Here is a 15,835-nt window from a genome sequence, read left to right as displayed (position 1 = left end):
TGGCGGGAGACAGGATAGGGAATATTGCTTTACTTGTTCTGGCCTTGTAGGCTGCTGCATAACAATGGACTCCGACTGGCTACAGAGGACCAAAGCTGAAAAACTTTGACATGACTTCATCCCTTCACTTATCCCTCCCTCTCCCCCTCATTTCTCACTTACTTAGTCTTTCTAAATCTCCCCACTCTTTCTCTCACAGTTCTCTCTCTCTCTCTCTCTCTTTGTCTGTCCCCCTGTGGCTGTGGTTCACATGCCGTATGTGTGGCCTCATTGCCTTATATTTCCTGTCCCTTTATTCTCTGATTGTAGCCACAGGGTGCCGGGGCCTTTGCGTCCTTCTCATGAAAAATCGCACGAATGATTTTTCCTGATTTCAGGGTTGCGGTGGTGATTTATAGTAAAAAGCTTGGGTTTCATATAATTTCTTTGAGAATATAATCACATTTTAGAAGTTACATGTAAGATACAGTACAGTATTAGTTTTAGGATGTTCGTAGAAATTGAGAAGAAAAATTCATCCTGGTTTTCTTCAAAGATAAAGTTTATGAATGCTATTTTGATGTCACTAGGCTTAATACAGGATGATTTAGGGTGCTAAAGCCTGATCTGGTAGTAAGAATGGTTTGACTCATGAGGATGTGTGTTTGTGTGAGTCTGGTTTCACTTGGAGATTGTCTGGTAGGCTTGAAAACGATAATCAGTTGTGAAAATTTCACCTTTTATATTGGTGTTAATCTCCAACATTTCCTTGTAGCAAAGCTCTCTCTATGAACAATTATTTTAGGTATATCTAGAGATGTACTTAATGCAACCATAATTATTTAAGCTTATATGAACTATAATGACAGACATTTATTATCAACATCATTAACTTATTAAAAGGACAATCCTCCTGGAGCAACCTGAAGGTAAGCCCCTTGCTCAATACTGTATATAGTAGGGCTGGGACAGCGATGACGTCGACGCAAAAAATACGTTGACGCAAAATATGCGCGTCGATTCGTCGGACCCAAAACAAAGGTGGCGGCGCCGGCAAGTAGTAGCAACACGAGTGGCTCCTCAGACTATCAGAAGTGCAAGGCGGTATGCACTCGTTCCTCTAAAGTATGGGAATTCTTTAATTTAAAAGGAAACAATTCCGTGATATGTCGTCTTTGCAAAATGGAGATGGTCTTCCATTCTAGCACCACGGCAATGCACCAGCAGCTGCAGATGACAGAGCACCGTAAGTTTTTTTTCAACTCCCCACTTTGCACTCGATGTTGGAGTAGGCAAAAATACGTTGTCGACACCTAAAGTTTTCGCTTATAGCTATTAATAATGCGCTTGTAGCTATGAATGTCGTGAAAAATACATAGAGGACACTGACAATGCGCTGACAGACAGGACCAAGCAGGTAACATTTAATAAAGTCTCAACTTTCAAATTTGGTCATTCAAAGAAAATTAAACCATAAATAGGCCTAATATTTTGTGGCTCTTTAATGTGTCGTGACAGATTGCCTCAGTTAAAGCTGCTCGTGAACCGATCATCTTTTCCTTGGTTAATTTATAGCATCAAATAGGCTAAACATGAATGTAGCCTACATCAGAAGGACTGTTGTTTTAACCGCGGAAAGACGTCAGTACAGTAGCCTACAATCCATTATTCAAATTCAAATCCACCGACGTTAATCTTCTCTCTCCTGTCTACTTTGTTGGACAAAAATGGCGTATTATGATTGATCGATTGATCAGATCGCCAGTCAATCAAACTCCCAGCAAATGTTGTTTTTTTTTATACATTTTATACACCCCCACCCCCGATGAAACCGGTATTACCGGTGTTGTCACAAGTCGATTAATCGAATCGAAATCGAATCGGACTGGAAAAAACGAATCGTTAGATTAATCGATGCATCGAAAAAATAATCGCTAGATTAATCGTTTAAAAAATAATCGTTTATCCCAGCCCTAGTATATAGCCTTCTGGTTACCAGCCCAAAATCTTAGCCATCACACTACAGCACCCCTACAAGGCATCTGAAATGTTAAAATTGAAGGGAAATTATTTGGACAGGCATTTGAAAGATTGACTTTGATATGGAAATGAAAATCTTTGGACGAATCTGTTTGTTCCTTTGCTCAAATCCGCAATCTTCAAGAGATACTTTGACGGCATAGCAAACCAGATGTGGCGTTGACTTTAGAAAACTGTTCTTTGGACCTGTCACTATTTCAAAGTCAGCACTAGATCAGAGGCCTGGCATTCTGTGTCCGATTGCAAATCTGCTAGGAAATTAGGTCTGCAACTAATGATTATTTTGATAATTGACTAATCAAATGATTATTAGACCGATTATTCGACTATTCCTGCGATTATAGCAACAATTACTCATTAGCTCTCAACCAACTATTCAGCTTGTGCCTCGACTTAAAAGGTTGCATTTATAATGTGGTTACTAACAATAAAGAGGACAAAATCATCTTTTATAAATACCTCTAAATGACATTCACTGAATTAAAGGAGAAAAAATACTTGGATTTAATTAATTGTTTAAAATCAGTGCAAAAAATCCTATTGTTATCAAGTGTTTTTGTCTTGTTTTCCAGATAAATATGGTAAATGGTCTGCATTTATACAGTGTCTTTTTTAACCTTAGCGGTATTCAAAGTGCTTTACACTGCATCTCATTCACCCATTCACACGCACATTCACACACCAATCACAGCAGAGCTGCCATGCAAGGTGCTAGCCTGCCATAGGGAGCAACTTGGTGTTCAGTGTCTTGCCCAAGGATACTTCGGCATGTGGGCCAGGAATCGAAACACCAACCCTGCGATTAGTGGACAACCCGCTCTACAACCTGAGCCACATCCGCCCATATATTCGACAACAAACCATAAATGACACATACAATTTTTGCATTGTATAATGGGCTAAGACTATAAGGGGCTGAACGGAGGAATTCTAGTGGTGTGAGAGATAAACAGACTAAGATTGAGTTTTATTATAGCCCTTCACACTTCCAAAGCATCAGTCACCCTGCCTTTTGCAAGGTGTGCTTCTGACATCTTTGATCAAATATAATAGTGCACCTGCAGGACAATCTGGACAGCATCTGGATCAGAACCGCTTGAGGGTATGGGTTGGCTGTACTGGAAAGGCTACTCCTTCCATGGCTAAATGCCAAAGTATATTTTGCAATTCCATATGCCATTGACTCTGGCTGGCGCAGAATCACAAAACAGTTGTAGTACGCATGCTTCCAACATGTGCACATGGGCTTGCGGTCAAAAAAGTTATTTGAAAAGCTGAGTACTCTACCGTGAGACGGAACAGCACGTGGAAAAACAAAGTATACCCTTGCCTTAACACTGCAGAGACAAGGTAACAAAGATTTACATTGCCAATTTACTTAACTCTTGCTTTTGTGCATAGGATTTTACCCTACTTAATCCGTAATCCTAGTTTTAATACTTTAAGTCTCAGTGCTGGTCATAGTAGTGGTCTTACTTTATGAAGCCTGACAGGATTTCTGGAATAAGTATTTGACATTCCCATCTGAGTGCTTGTAACTCCAGATTTTATTTAATTGTATTGTTGCATATTAGATTTAAGGTTAAGATCCATTTCACAGTTGAGGCAGCATCCACCACTTAAGATATACCAGCTGTAGAGAGAGACAGAAACTGAGTGATGAAGGTTATGAATTGCGCCGGCTGTTGTTTTTCGGGAACTGTCATTTCCTCTGCAGCTGGAACAGGCGAGAGGGGAAAACAACACAGAGTTTTGGAAAACGAAACATTTACCCAGCGTGAGTTTGGGTGTTTCTCTGTTGAGCATCAAAGAAAACAAGTTCAGGAGAGATAGATTCTGCTGTCCTAAACCAACTTTCATCAAAGGACCATTTCTCAGTTTCCAAACTTGCACATACACACTATATTTGTTGAGCTCCAAGGTTGGTACTTTGAGGAAGTATGGGTTCTACTGACTAGTCGATTAGCTAAAACGCTAGTTGATGTTGTGGAGTAGTCATGGATCAGAAAGCATATTGTAAGTGGCCTGCATAACAGACTTATTACTTATTACTGCACGGGACACTCTCTGGATTAACTGGCCAACAGACCGATGATGCAGCATGCAATGTGGCGAGTCATTTACATAAGATAAACACTGACTTGCCGACTAGTCAACTTTTTTTACTGACTGACTAGTCCTGCAAGCCATTGAAAGAGGCTTTCCTCATTCCAGTCTATGGCACCCTCAGCCTCATGAAGTGGTCTTGAGCAATGAGAGAAAAAGAGTGAACTAAACTCAAAATTAAGTCCACTGGACCACCCAGCATCCGAAAACCCCCCAAATGATGGAGCCCATGGAAACTGTCTGCAGGCCAGACCGCAAAGGGGCCTTCTGATGGATTCTGTCTGAATCAACAGTCTTGTTTATTAATTCATTATCTGAAGGATTTTGTAATCATACACATTAGTAGTTTGACTTGCTTGGGCTTCAGGCATCAGACAAGCAAATAATCCTCCTGATTACTCTGCGAAAGATGTTCGCAAAACATACTTGCATGCAAAACTGTTTTTGTCCCCGTTTTGTGTCATATTCAGTCCAAACAAGTCTGTAAATCATCTAGAACTTTTTAGCCTCTAAAACTGAAAAACTACAAGTCTGCTTTAATTTAAAGTGGAAGTGTCTAAGTTCTGTGCTACTAGCACCACCAAACAGAATTGTAAGAATAATGGCTTTTTCAAACTCTCCCCCATTTTCCATTGGGTAGACGAACAGGTAATCCCATCCCATACTTACGCTATTGTTTGAGCCAGTGTTATGTAAATGTCATGCCAGCATTTCACAACAGATTGTGATTCCATATGGTACCTCTAGTGGAAATAACACATTTGACCATTTCATTTGAGATCTTCAAAACCCCGGAATTGGTTTTAGGACTTGAAAACTGAAAGACTTCTCTGGACGTCTACATCAATTTGGTTCAGGAACCTCAAAGATAATTCCTAATAGTCGTTGACTCTAGAGTTGAGGAGTATATAATGGAAAAGGTCAAGAAATCGGATCTGTGTTATGGACATTTATGGAAGCCATTAACATTCCACAGCTACATGTGGACATTTGTCTATTTTCCATATGTTGAGGGTTAGGGAGAGCATTGCAGTTGTCCTTCACTGGAGAGCGAAAGAGAGGGGCTCTCTGAGGGTGTTTTAAACTCCTACACTCTCTCCACTTTTCAGAACAAAGAGAGAGGACAAATGAGTGCTGGAAGTTAGTAAAGTGGAATGGATTGAGAAGGATGGCAGCAGTGAGAAATGGGATGGAATGGGAGGAGAATGGAGCAAGCAGAGTAGCAAAGTAAGCAGATTGCAACAAGATTTAAAGGGATGTCCCAGCCCAATATATAGATTCTGTAGTGAGAGGAACTTGGAGAAGCAAGAAGAGTAAAATAGAGATGTAGAGTGATTTTTACCATCTTACTTGAAAGATTGTTTGTTTTGTCTGTCTGGGTTTGATTCTTTGAATGTTGTCTGAAATTCAGGTGTTAGCCAGCTGTAGAGAGAGTCCAAATTTTCAGTATGTTGGCTCTAGGAAAGGAAGTGGCTCCTTTAAATTGTAGTCATGTCTAGAAGGGAACATTGAGACTGGTAAAGTCTCACAAGAGACACATTTGCTGTTACAAAGGTTAGGGTCAGGGTTAGGGTTAGGTTTAGTTTTAGTTTAAGGGTTAGGTGTGGAGTTTCTATGGGAATCCAAATAAGCACAATAAACAGTTTTCAAATGTTGCATGTAACTCTCACAAGACTTTCCTCAGCCCAACAGTTCCCTTCTAGACACAACCTTATATTAGAAGAGCCATTCAGCTTTTTACAAGAAGCATCACTTCTAGTAATAAGGTGATTGGCTGTCCCTTTTGAAGTTCCTAGTTTGCTTATCATTTTCATATCCCCGGAGTTTTTGGTCCACTTAAAATTCATGCAAAGATTAGTTGGCCTCAAAATAAAAATGGTGTCTTCTCCAAGTAAGGCCTATACTGACAATATTGGTATCAACATGTTGTTCTTGGTTAAAATGACAGTGTGCAGGCCATTCTTAGAAGATCTTTCCACTGACCATCACCAAACCTCTCTTCACCATAATGACTGCACAGTCTGTGTCAGTTGTAAATCCACTTCAGGGCTTGAAAAAAAGAAAATATGGAAATATGAATGTAATCCACCAGTTCTGAGCTCACACACTTCATACCCTGCCTAGGAAATAGATGATGCATTAAACAGAGAAATAAAAAAGAAACAATAGATTACAGAGGGTGTATGAAAGCGATATTTGACCCATTGCTCACTACAGAGAAATGAGACCGTATGGAAGTGTTTTGATTAGTTTAACAGTGACAGGTAAATTCAGACTCATGCTGCTTCACCTGTAAAGAATCCTGTATCTCATTCCTTTCCACACTCCTCCAGTCTGTCTTGCTCTTCTCTGACTCACTCCATCACCTCTGTCTCTTAGCATGATCTCAGGGTTTCTTTATGGCAAAAGCATTTAGCCCAATTTCATCTGGCTTATGGTGGGCCAGCAGCCTGTTTTTGAGTTACACATTGTGCAAGAGAAGGAGAGATTATATGAAAAAGAATGTTTAAGAAATGAAACGAAGAGAACTTGAAGGATATTTGGATCTTGTGTTTGATACCTGTGTGTGTGGATATATGTGAGGACCGTATTGTCCCAGAAATTTGCCAAATCTGACAAAATCTCCATTTGGGAACACCCTCAAAGGTAAAACTGTTAATAGGTGAATTTCACAAATATTCTCAAGAAATGTGTGTGGTGTATTTCACCCTGAAATAATAATACAAATTGTAAAAAAAAGTTAAGACATCATATTTTGCATGAAGTCTATTTTTAGGAAAATTAAGTCAAGTTGCTACCTATTGTTCCAGAAGCCAGACATCGAACCCCATTCTGCCAAGTAACTGACAAACACCATCTCCCATAAGACATCTTTGCATCAGTTAATGATGAGTGCAAAACAGAGGTTGCATTTTTACTCCACTAACGGTTGGGTTTAGGGTTGCAGTTTGGGCAAGGTCGAAGGGTTAAAAAAAATATGCATTGCTATAAGACTGCATTGCATCAATTATAACAAAACAAAACAACTCTCTTTGCAACTCTATTTTGGCGCCATTCTCTTGATACTTCACATGGAAACTGGAGCTTATGCATGCCCATGCTTTCAATAACACCTCCAGCTCCACTGGGGGCAGTGGTTTGAATTTCCCATACGTGCAATTTTTCACAGATGTGGAGGAAAAACCATACTAAAATACTCTGACAGTGTTTCTTGCAGCTCAATTCAGAGGCAGTTCTTTTTAGTGAAAGAAAACCACTTATACATAAGTCAGAACGGAACTGTTGAAGCCTCACAAGCCTAAATTACAACAATAGACTACAGTCTAAATTGTCTCTGGAACTGTTACTGTTTATTTAAAGTTGTAATTCAGACCTGTGAGACTTTAACCAAGCAGTGCAGTTACTGACTGGTTGTTCTTATGACATGTGTTAAATATACACAAGTTTTGTTGCAGTAAATGGAATTTTATCAAATTTTAAAGAATTAATGAAATATACTTTCAGATTTCACTGTTTGTTGGATTGCATTTATGCTTCTAAAAAAACACAAAAAAAAAACAGTACAAATGAGCTCTTTTTCTCTCTAATTTGCTCTCTTTACAGTTTATTGTTCTAATGGAAACTGTTCCAAGGCAGTTTACCTGGCCTTACAAATCTCCAGCTAATTGAAACCCCTAAAGCCCCCCCATCATCCATTGTTTTTCTTCTATATATTTAACTGCTTTCCTTCTCTCATTTGACAGTCCTTCGTTCACAGTGGCTATTGTAATGCTGATTTTGTGATGCATCGTCTTGCTTTGCATCAGGGCAGCGTGCCATCGGCCCAGACCTGAAAAGCCTGTTGAAGCAAGCTGGATAATTTGGCAAAATTTTGATTCGACATTCAAGAAACATTTCCCCCAGCACAGGATTATATTTCAGTCTTATTGGCCTCTGAGACATGTGGGATCCACACCCAGCACCATTTTAATAAGCAGATTATATACAAAGATATCTTCATGCAGGTGTGCTTCATGCAAGATGTTGGCACGATCAACCTAAGGAAACATTTAGAAATTGTCAGGGATAGTTCAACATTGTCAAGGGTGTAAGTTATCAGGGGAATCTACAAGCTCTGGCACTGCGATGCATATCTAAACCTTGTTGCTCCTCCATTTCTTATGACATATCCTTGCTTTGTTCTTTAAAACAGCCGTTTTGTAGCTACAAATGGCTTTCCTGTATTGCATCACATGTTTACAGTAGTATTAGTGGCAGTACAGAGCTCTTTAGAAGTGTTCAGTGCCGTCATCCTGAAAGGTCTGCGCTTATTCATTACTTCACTCCATGGGGTGTGGAAGGAAACAGCTGGGAGGAATGACCTTTAGTCTTATATCAACACACATGGGGGGGAGACAACTCAAATGGCTCCAGCGAAAATACAGTGACGTGCCCCTCAGACCGCCTCAATGGCCCTGAGTGTGACAGCTGTGTGTGATAGATGGGTTTTGTGTTGATTGCTGGTCCATTGTCAAGGCTTTTCCTGAGGAATCATTTTTCCATACTTGTAAGGAAATTGGATGACTCCAAAAGTTGGATATGATAGTTACAAGTATCATCAATAGTTTTGGTCTGAATACTTTTTCACTCCATTTTTGACTTAAGGGAGTCTTTGCAGATCCAGAAATCTCAGTCCAGAAACCTTGATGAACTTGTGGTTGTTTTCCTCAGTCTTTAGAATTCCGTCTGGAAGACATCTTATGACTAACTTGAGAGTTTAGAATTTACTGCTAGTTCTAACTCATGCCTAATTCATGGTTCTGTCTCTTTTGTATGTTGTCCCAGGAGACAGTGCAGCCTCTGGCCGGATTCCTGCTTCTCGGCTGGATCATTTTGTCTTTTAGGAAGTTCAGCTCCTTGCTTTCTGCCTCTTTAGCTCTCATGATCCACCTCGCCCAGACCACTGGGAGCCATCACCACTGAGACATCAATGCCCAACTGCACAAGCAGAAGACATTTTGATTATCCCTACTCTATTTACTTCTACTGTTCGTTTCCAACCAGACCAGTGAGTCCAGTCACGGGTCCTGTTTTCCCTTGAATTAACAAAGCGAGTGCCACAAACTCAACTGTCTGAACGGAAAGAGCTGAGCTTGAACAGTGGTACTGGCTGAATGGTGTTTCGGCAGGAGGCGCAGCCTCATATATGGAGTTGGCAGGGAAAGTGATGGCTCCCGTTGCTGGGTGAGCGGATGTCTAGGGGTCTCTGTCTCGGCCTTTATTGTTGGTTCAGCTCGGGGAACTGACCTTCTGCTCGCTTTGCAGGGGCTCTGGAATTTTCCGAGCCCCTGCTGGTGGGTGTTTAGCATTGATACACAGTGGGGCATCCGCAGTTCTCTTAGAGAAACAGAAACAAGCACCTCAATGGGGACATGACTGATTTCTGCCAGCTGAACTGTCCTTTTTGCAAACCAGCTAGATTGGAACATAACCTTGTATCATCCAGTGCTGGTTAAAAGCTCATTGATAATTAACACATTATTATCAAAGCCAATATTCAACCAGAGTTTCTGCTTTTATCTTGTTGAAGTTAGTTTGCCTAAACTTATTAGAAAATGGGCCAACGTTTTGCTTCTGCAAAAGTGTTAGTTTGGTGATATTCTGTTTGCGCACACCCCTGACATTCTTGACCTGGGAGAACTTGGCTACTTGGAGAACGTTGACTTACAGAGATTGATTACTCGCTGCAATTAACTAATTTTAAAACAATGACACATGCTGTGTAAATGGGTGCTTTAGGGTGCTGTAGTTCATTCGGGTGGAAAGGCTTGGTTTCTTCCATTTGTTTAAAATTAGGTTTTAAAGTAGTCAATTCAAGCCTTGGAAATGTAGAACCACTAAGTGTATCCTGCACCGCATTTCAGCTGCGGCAATCCGCCATTACTGATTCTGCAGCAAAACAAATAATTTTTTAAAGCAATTTTACCCGAGCTGTGATCTAGCAGTCTAAAATGAATGCCAAGAGATAAAAAGACTGCATTAAAAAATAATGGCAAGAAAACGCTTCTTTCTATTGAGTTGTTCTCTCTGGCTGCACTCAGAAACAAGCAGTGTAGGCTGATTCACAAGCATATAACTCTTTTGAACTGATTCTTTTAAATATTATATTGAAAGACTCCTGAATTAACGAGTTAAGGTGTTTTTTTTTTTTTTTTTTACAAGGGACATGGTCGCTGCACTTTCCCTATTCATTTTCAATTAAAGGGAGGTGGCAGGTGGCAAAACGGAGGTGGTAGTCGAAGTGGCACTGCTTTCCAAGCTTGTTCACGAGAATCCTGCTGCTGCTTGCGGTGCACACCACGCAAGAGAAAAATATTTTGTCTTTCTGCCGCTTGTCACTGACCAATCAGAGCTAAATTTATCCACAACCAATCAAACGACACGTAGCATTTATGTAGTCAAAAACCACATTGAGAAGAATATACTCGCTGTGTGTGTGTGTGTATATATAATATATATATCTCGATCGATATATACTCGAATTGACTCCTGACAAATAACTTTTCTTTGAGTATTTATAGAGACATAAATAGGAAAGCAGCCTCATGGAAAGCTGTGAGTGGAGGAGTCAGTGTACCAGGTGAAAATAGACTACGGATATATACATGTATAGCTTATGTTTGATGACTGTTCAATGTATACAAATGGGCCATGGATTACTTTCCTTTATTTTCTCTTCTGCAACAGGTGTCTGAAACATCAACAGAAAACTGTTTTGTGGATTTTGAATGTTCATTTGTTGCTCTCCCATTTTAATTAATGATGTGATGTTATTTATACTATATCACTTTGCCAATATAAATATGAAGTAACATGCAGTCTGTTTCTTTAGTCATGAAGAAGAATTCAGAACTCATCAAATGTGGAAACAGGTGGCAAGATGCCATCAATATCTACAATAACATTGTTTAGCCTTGATACTATAATTTTACATTAACATAAAAAATAGCTCATCACTATTTGTGTAGTTATAAAACATTTTCTGAAAAAAATAATTGCCATTTTATTTTAGTGCAATCACTTGCATGAAAACTAATACAATATTTACAGTAATCGTCTCATAGACACAGTAACTGAGCTGAAGCAGTCGGTGGCATTATTGCACTTCTATTGGCGAGTTTTGCACCGCTTCACGTGTGAATGGAAAACGCCTGTACAAACGAGAAGAGGTAAGATTGCAAACAAAGCCTGTCGCCCACCGTGTCTCGTGAAAATGCACCTTTACTGGTTTGAATCATTCTGATGGAATCTTCACAGAATGGCTCACTGAATCAGTCAGAGCAGTTACTGAATCAACATTTGACAACTACTGAGCTGTAGTTTTCATTCATTTCAGAAATGAAGCAAGAGCTTTTTTTGTATACTTAAGATTTGTGAAACTAAGAAATATTAAAATAGATATCATTACTAACAGGTTGTTCATTGGTGTAGTTTAAAAGAAATTTGCAACAGTAATAATGTTTTTCTTTTTTTGCTATAAATGATATTATTATTATTAGTTTTAATATTAAAATATTAAAAACTAAAACCTTAAAATATTGTTTATTTATTTGTTTTTAAACAAAATATATCGGCTATGTCTATGGCTCATTTGGGGCTCAAAATAAATTTGTTGGAAACACTGTTTGGTTTAGATGCTAGTCTCCATTCGGTTTGCTCTTTCCCAATTTGTCCCTATAAATTCAATTGGTTTTCATGCAACATGCAACTATATCCTTCAGTTTTCACTCTATCCAGGCATCTTTTCTGCCATATTGCATTGGGATATCCTGCCCGTAGTTGATTGTTGGTTTGCAGGATTGGCTCATTAATCTTGGCTTTGACCGTCTGAGATCCTCTTAAATTTCCCTTTGTGTCCTGCCCAGAGGTCAGTACCTTTGGGAAAACAGACTGCTGTCAATATGCCAATTGCAGACGATTAACATGCATTCATGCTGGATAAAGGCGAGCTACAATCACATTATCTAGGTCTGTTAACATTTACATTACATTTTGACTATAGGCCATAACCAAAGCTTTGCAACAAGTGGTCTGCATCTAAAATGTGTTAGTGGCTTGAATGTTCAAAACAACTGAAAAAAGAACATCAAAGTGTTTAACAAGACTTTTGGAAGGCTCTCTGGCCTTTAGATGAAGACCACCTGAATAAAACAGCACTTTTTTGTCCTCCACTTGGGGGGAATTCCTGAGCAGTACAAGCTGACCGTGTATGAGAGAGTTCTGTGTAATACCTTCATTCAGTCAGCGCGCTTTGAAAACACAAAGAGACCCAGAGGAAAGAAAAGCTTGCTACTACCCTCAGCAACCCTAAATCCTACAAATTACTCTTTCATCTAGTGGTTGAAAGGGTGAAAGTTCAAGGTCATGACCTAGTATGTATTTGTTCTCACCTTTGGGAAGCCTATGAAAATCTTGACCTCCAAGTTGTTACTCGTAGCAGGTGGCTGATAATAACATCTTAATCTGCCGAAGAGCTTAGCATGAGCTCTCACATGTAGAATAAAGACAAAATATCGTAAGAATCATTCCATGTAACATTGCTTTTGCACCATAACTTCTTGCAGCTTTTGTGCACATGGTTTAAGTTATCGTGTGCGAGATGTTTTCTATACGAATGAGTCCCTTGAAGACTTTAAAAGGATCCATATGTTAAATTTGAAGTAAGGGGAGAGGAGGGGACTTACCCAGGTTGATTGCTGTCTTGGGGTACGAGGTGGGGCTGCAATATACATCTGCACTATTTGTGTTTGTCTCCCTGGAAACCTCTGATAGTGTAGCAAGTGTATGGCAGATGTTTGTAAGTGTGTGCATGCGTGGGAATGGTCACACAAAACATGTGAGAAAGTGTTCTGGCTTATGGAGTAACACATCATTCTCACACGTACACACTAGGGCTGCAACTAACGATTATTTTGATAATCGATTAACCTAACTATTATTAGACCGATTATTCGCCTATTCAGCGATCATTGCAACGATTAATCATTAGCTCTTAACCGATTATTCTGCTTGTGTCCCGACTTAAAAGGTTGAATTAAACATGCTTAATAACAATAAAGAGGACAAAATCATCTTTTAAAAATACCTCTACATGACATTCACTGAATTATTTTTATTAAGTTTCATTCAGTAAAGAAATTCACTGCAAAAAATGCTATTGTTATCAAGTGTTTTTGTCTTGTTTTCCATTTGAAAATGTCAAAAAATCCTTAAAACAAGATACATTTACTTGAGAAGCAACATATAAGATATTAAGACTTGCTTTAAGAGTCTAATAATTTTAAATATAAATGTATTTTGTATACAAGTGTATTTTTTCACTTGGTTATACTTCTGCGAGGTCATTAAAGACTAAATATACTTATACCACTGTTAAAAAGTTTAGGGTCACTTAATCTTTATTTATTTTTTTTTTTTTTGTTGTGAGCCATCATGTTATAATCTAGCTGCAGCAAGCGTGCGCTCGAGGGATGGGCATCCCTGCAACAGAGTGTGCATCAGCCAGGTGCAGTTTTAATCTCTCCCCGATCGGGACATATAGATTGGGACATATAATTCCCTCATATTTTGCAATCTACATTACCTGAAGCGGTTTGGGAAGTGTAGATTGTATCTTCCTCTGCTAAATCAGGTGCGAGCTGCAGTACTGCTCTTGTGAATAATCATTAGAGTTCTCATGTTACGTTAAATGAGATCAAACGACAATTTGACATATTACATTTTTGTCAACAATTTTTTATTGTCGATAACGTTGACTAATCACTTCAGCCCTAATACACACACCCGCACCCCCCCCCCCCAACTTTGCAAAACCCTTCCAAGTAGCATTCCTTCATTCATGCAAGCTTTGATTGTTTAGCTTTGATTCGTTCAGTGACCAAGTCACAATAAACAGTCACAACTCAAAAACATTTCAGCTTTGCCTTATGAACATGGCAATGCAATTCTGAATATTCTGATGAATGAAAAATAGTTGTCATTATTATATTATTTACTATGGGTGTAACGGTTCATTTGTTTTCTCCATAATAGTGGACAACCGATATTGGATTTTGCCAATGTCGATAACTAAGTTGGTGGTTTTCAAAATTGACTTACGGAATGTTTACAAATGTTCATACTATGACAGGCACAGACCCAAGAGTTAATTGTCCAACCAAAATTCCAATAAAAACTGAAAAAATAAAGATTTCATGCATAACCAAAGTTCAATAGTTACGTAGGCTATTTACCAAATTAAGGTTTTTATAGTCCATTTATTCACCACATGAAGGGTTTTGAATATATATATATATATATGTAATGTATATGTACACTGTATACACTCACCAGCCAATCGTGTTGCAGCAGTATAATGTATAAAATCATGCAGATATGGGTCAGGAGCTTCATTTAATGTTCACATCAACCATCAGAATGGGAATTTGTTTTTTTTTGTTATGACGTGGCATGATTGTTGGTGCCAGACGAGTATTTCTGTAACTGCTGATCTCCTGGGATTTTCACACACAATAGTCTCAAGAGTTTTCTCTGAATAGTGCCAAAAACAAAAAAACCATCCAGTGAGTGGCAGTTCTGTGGATAAAAACACCTCGTTGATGAGAGAGGTCAACGGAGAATGGCCAGACTGGTTCAAGCTGACAGAAAGGCTACTGTAACTCAAATAACCACACTGTACAATTCTGTTGAGAAGAATATCATCTCAGAATGCACAACATGTTGAACCTTGAGGTGGATGGGCAACAACAGCAGACGACCATGTCAGATTTCACTTCTTTCAGCCAAGAACAGAAATCTGAGGCTGCAGTGGGCCTACCATTTGTGTACCTCAGCAGAAATCCAGATCTGTCAAACCAGGCAATGTTTTTTTTCAATCGTCTACTGGCCCATTTTGGTGAGCCTGTGCCCACTGCAGCCTCCGTTTCCTGTTGTAAGCTGACCGTAGTGGTACCCAGAATGGTCCTCTGCTGCTGTAACACATCCGCCTCAGTGTTCAATGTGTTGTACATTCAGAAATACTTTTCTTTATAGAACTGTTGTAACGTGTTTATTTGGGTTACATTCACCTTCCTGTCAGCTCGGACCAGCCTGGCCATTCTCCTCCGACCTCTTACATTAACAAGCCATTTTTGCCCACAGAACTGCCGCTGATTGGTTGTTTTGTGTTTTTCGCACCATTGTCTTTACAATCTAGAGCCTGTTGTGTGAAAATCCCAGAAGATCAGCAGTCAAAGAAATACTCAAACCAGCCCATCTGACACCAGCAATCATGCCACAGTTCAAATCAATGAGATCACAATTTTCCTCATTCTCATGATTGATGTGATCATTAGCTGAAGCTCCTGACCCATATCTGCATGATTTTATACATTACTCTGCTGCCACATGATTGGCTGATTAGATAATTGCATGAATAAGATGTACAGGTGAACCTAATAAAGTGGCTGATGAGTGAGTGTGTGTGTGTGTGTGTGTGTATGTATGTATGTATGTATGTATGCATGCATGTATATGTATATGTATATATATATATATATATATTAAAACTGATGAGGTTTGATGAGGAATAAGGGTTATTATTATTAACAAGAGGCACGTTTAGAATCTAAAACAAAAAAAAAGTTATCTGCAACTGTCGGCATAGATTTTTGCAGATAACGGATAGTTCCAG

At 39.1% G+C, this 15,835-nt stretch overlaps 1 protein-coding gene across 7 annotated transcripts in view; it reads left to right on the top strand.

Annotated features, from left to right (window-relative positions):
• LOC127639541 (gamma-adducin-like) overlaps nucleotides 1–15,835 on the top strand; it is a 130,717-nt gene that overhangs the window by 55,819 nt on the left and 59,063 nt on the right. The window lies entirely within an intron of this gene.

Source organism: Xyrauchen texanus, chromosome 48 (assembly GCF_025860055.1).
Source record: "Xyrauchen texanus isolate HMW12.3.18 chromosome 48, RBS_HiC_50CHRs, whole genome shotgun sequence".
Classification (NCBI taxonomy): Eukaryota; Metazoa; Chordata; class Actinopteri; order Cypriniformes; family Catostomidae; genus Xyrauchen; species Xyrauchen texanus.
The sequence above is the reverse complement of the archived record's forward strand: the minus strand, read 5'-3'. Positions and strand labels throughout refer to the sequence as shown.